This window comes from Triticum aestivum, chromosome 1A (assembly GCF_018294505.1).
Source record: "Triticum aestivum cultivar Chinese Spring chromosome 1A, IWGSC CS RefSeq v2.1, whole genome shotgun sequence".
Lineage (NCBI taxonomy): Eukaryota > Viridiplantae > Streptophyta > Magnoliopsida > Poales > Poaceae > Triticum > Triticum aestivum.
This window is the reverse complement of record NC_057794.1, coordinates 510,534,953-510,539,617: the sequence shown is the minus strand read 5'-3', so window position 1 is coordinate 510,539,617 and position 4,665 is coordinate 510,534,953.

Genomic DNA, 4,665 nt, shown 5'->3' with positions numbered 1-4,665 from the left:
GAGGATGCGGGCCGGGCATCGTCGAGAACAAATACTAGCTATATGCCCGCAAAAAGTAACATTTTTAATGATTGGATTTTGATAACTAAAATTTTTAACATTTCTATATAACTAACATTCCTATAACATTTCTAACAATGCTATATAACTAACATTTCTAATATTTCTATAACTAAAAAACAGAAAAAAGATTATAACATTTCTATATATATAACTAACATTTGTATAACATTTCTAATATTTCTATAACTAAAAAAAGAAAAATTTCTAACTTTTTTATAACTATTTCTATAACTAAAAAAACAGAAAAATTTCTAACATTTCTAACAATGCTATATAACTAACTATTTCTATAACTAAAAAAATAAAAATTTCTAACATTTTTATAACTATTTCTATAACTAAAAAACTAAAAAATGTATGTGTGTGTGTGCTCACCGGCGAGGCGAGAGGCGACGGGGGACGGCGACGGGGATGGCGACGGGTGCGGCGACGACGGGGATGGCGATGACGGGGACAGGGACGGGGCGGCGATGACGACGGGGACAGGGACGTACGGGCCGGGGCGGCGACGATGGGGACGGGGCGAAGATGACGGGGACGGGGACGACGCGGGACGGGCCGGGACGGGCCAGCGGTGACGACGGGGACGACGGGGACGGGGACGATGGGGCGGCGACGATGGGGACGGGGCAGCGACGGGGGCGGCGACGAGGGATATGGAGACGGGGGCGGCAGGCGACGGGGCAGAGGAGAAGAAGCAGATGAGAAACTGAAATTTTTGAAGTGTTTAGTTATATAGGATGGATCTTTAGTACCGATTGGAGCCACCAACCGGTTCTAAAGGCCTGTTTTGGCTAGGCCAGGCGGCGGGAAGCGCACCCCCTTTAGTACCGGGTGGTGGCTCCAGACAGTACTAAAGGCCCCCCCTTTAGTACCGGTTGGTGCCACCACCCGGTACTAAAGGGGGTGCACTGGCGCAGGTGCGGTGCGGCAAGTTTAGTCCCACCTCGCTAGCTGAGGGGCGTCCGCACTGGTTTATAACCCCCCGTGCGGTAGCTCTCTCGAGCTCCTCTCCAAAGCAGGCCTACTGGGCCTATATGTTCTGTGCTGCCCTGTGGGCCTACTGGGCCTTTGCGGGCCTGCATCCTGGCCCAACAACAGGTTGGGTTTCTAGTTGTATGCAGGCCGCTCTGGCCCAGTAGGCGGGCTTTTTATTTTTTTGCTTTATTTATTTTTGAGTTGTTTTTTTGTGTATTTAGAGTTTCTTTGTGAATATTTTTGCTTTAGGTACAAAAAATTACAAACTTTCTGTTAGTGCCCGTAGTTTTCAAATTTGAATAGTTTAAATTTTGAATTATTTGAAATTAGTGTGAATCACTAGTTTGTGAATAACTTAACTTTAAAAATCAGTAAAGGCATGAAAGAATTTGTTTGCACATAAAATTTCTTCGCGTTTCAAATGCCAAAACACATAACTACCCTAACTATTACAGAGATTCCCTCCTGGGTGTGAAACACAGAAGAAAGTGATGATAGTGAAGCCGATCACATCCCAGATCTTTGGGTGTGAAACTTTTTCTTCATGTGTGTCCCTTTGCGCCGTAACCATGGAAAATCTTCATCATTTAACGGGATGCTCGGGTCAATATTCACTGTGAATGGAGCAATTTCATCAAACTTTTCATAATCTTCTCACATGTCTGTCTTGTCATCCACTTCCACGATGTTTCTCTTCCCAGAAAGAACTATGTGCCGCTTTGGCTCATTGTACGATGCATTCGCTTCCTTATCTTTTCTTTTTCTTGGCTTGGTAGACATGTCCTTCACATAGAAAACCTATGCCACATCATTGGCTAGGACGAATGGTTCGTCTGCATATGCAAGATTGTTGAGATCCACTGTTGTCATTCCGTACTGCGGGTCTTCCGTTACCCCGCCTCGTGTCATATTGATCCATTTGCACCGAAACAAAGGGACCTTCAAACCACGTCGATAGTCAAGTTCCCATATGTCCTGTATATAACCATAATATGTTTCCTTTCCCGTCTTGGTTTCTGCATCAAAGCGGACACCACTGTTTTGGTTGGTGCTCTTCTTATCTTGGGCGATCGTGTAAAATGTATTTCCATTTATCTCGTATCCTTTAAAAGTCATTATATTCGAAGATGGTAACTGGGACAGCAAGTACATGTCATCTTGAATAGAGGCGTCATGCATGGTACGTGTCTGCAATCAGGTGGCGAAACTCCTGGTTTGTTCACGTGTAATCCAGTCATCAGACCGCTCCGGGTGTTTGGAGCGTAGCAAATTCTTGTGTTCATCCATATACGGAGCCACCAAGGCGGAATTCTATAAAACTGTGTAGTGTGCTTCAGTGAGAGAATGCCCGTCCACACATATTATTTGTTTTCCTCCTAGCGTGCCTTTTCCATCCAGTCTGCCCTTATGCCGCGATTCAGGAACACCAATCGGCTTAAGATCAGGAATAAAGTCAATACAAAACTCAATGACCTCCTCATTTTCATGGCCCTTGGAGATGCTTCCTTCTGGCCTAGCATGGTTATGAACATATTTCTTTAAGACTCCCATGAACCTCTCAAAGGGGAACATATTGTGTAGAAATACAGGACCCAAAACATTAATCTCTTCGCATAGGTGAACTAGGACGTGCGTCATGATGTTGAAGAAGGATGGTGGGAACACCAACTTGAAACTGACAAGACATTGCACCAAATCATTCTCTAACCTTGGTATGATTTCTGGATCGATTACCTTCTGAGCGATTGCATTGACAAATACACATAGCTTCATAATGGTTAATCGAACGTTTTCTGGTAGAAGCCCCCTCAATGCAACCGGAAGCAGTTGCGTCATAATCACGTGGCAGTCATGAGACTTTAGGTTCTGGAACTTTTTCTCTGCCATGTTTATTATTCCCTTTATATTCGACGAGAAGCCAGACGGTACCTTAATACTGAGTAGGCATTCAAAGAAGATTTCCTTCTCTTCTTTGGTAAGAGCGTAGCTTGCATAACCCTGATGTATGCCGTCTTTTTCGTGCATATGTTGCTGGTCCTCCCGTGCCTCAGGTGTATCTTTTGTCTTCCCATACACGCCCAAGAAGCCAAGCAGGGTCACACAAAGATTCTTCATCACGTGCATCACGTCGATTGCGGAGCGGACCTCTAGGTCTTTCCAATAGGGCAGGTCCCAAAATATAGATTTCTTCTTCCACATGGGTGCGCGTCCGTCAGCGTCATTCGGAACAGGTTGTCCACCAGGACCCTTTCCAAAGACCACCTTCAAATCCTTGACCATATCATGTACATCAGCACCAATACGGTGGCGAGGCTTCATCCGGTGATCCACCTCACCTTTGAAATGCTTGCCTTTCTTTCTTACGGGATGCCTGCTCGGAAGAAATCGACGATGTCCCAGGTACACATTCTTCTTACAATTAGCCAAATATATATTGTCAGTATCATCCAAACAGTGCGTGCATGCGCGGTATCCCTTGTTTGTCTATCCTGAAAGGTTACTGAGAGCAGGCCAATCATTGATGGTCATGAACAGCAACGCCTTTAGGTCAAATTCTTCCCCCATGTGCTCATCCCACGCACGTACACCTGTTCCATTCCACAGATGTAAGAGTTCTTCAACTAATGGCCTTAGGTACACATCAATGTCGTTGCCGGGTTGCTTAGGGCCTTGGATGATCACTGGCATCATAATGAACTTCCGCTTCATGCACAACCAAGGAGGAAGGTTATACAAACATAGTCACAGGCCAGGTGCTATGGTTGCTGCTCTGCTCCCCAAAAGGATTAATGCCATCTGCGCTTAGACCAAACCATACGTTCCTTGCATCATCTGCAAACTCCTTCCCGTACTTTCTTTTGATTTTTCTCCACTGCGACCCGTCAGCGGGTACTCTCAATTTTCTGTCTTTCTTACGGTCTTCTCTGTGCCATCGCATCGCCTTGGCATGCTCTTTGTTTTGGAACAAACGTTTCAACCGTGGTATTATAGGAGCATACCACATCACCTTGGCAGGAATCTTCTTCCTGGGGCGCTCGCCCTCGACATCACCAGGGTCATCGCGGCTGATCTTATAGCGCAATGTACCGCATACCGGGAAAGCGTTCAAATCCTCGTACTCACCGCAGTAGAGGATGCAATCATTAGGGCATGCATGTATCTTCTGCACCTCTAACCCTAGAGGGAAGACAGCCTTCTTTGCTTCGTACGTACTCTCGGGCAATTCGTTGTCCTTTGGAAGCATATCCTTTATCATTACCAGCAACTTTCCAAATCCCTTGTCAGATACACCATTCTCTGCCTTCCATTGCAGCAATTCTAGTGTGGTGCCCAGCTTTTTCTAGTCACCTACGCAATTCGGGTACAAGAATTTTTTGTGATCCTCTAACATGCGCTGCAACTTCTTCCTCTCCAAATCACTTGCGCAGTTTCTCTTTGCATCGGCAATGGCCTGACCTAGATCATCAACGGGCTCATCCGATGCCTCTTCTTTAGCTTCTTCCCGCATTGCCGGCTCAGCTTCTTCCCGCATTACCGGCTCAGTTTCTTTCCTCATTGTTGTATCATCGTATTCAGGGAACGCATGGCCAGGATAGTTGTCGTCGTCCTCTTCTTCTTCATTGT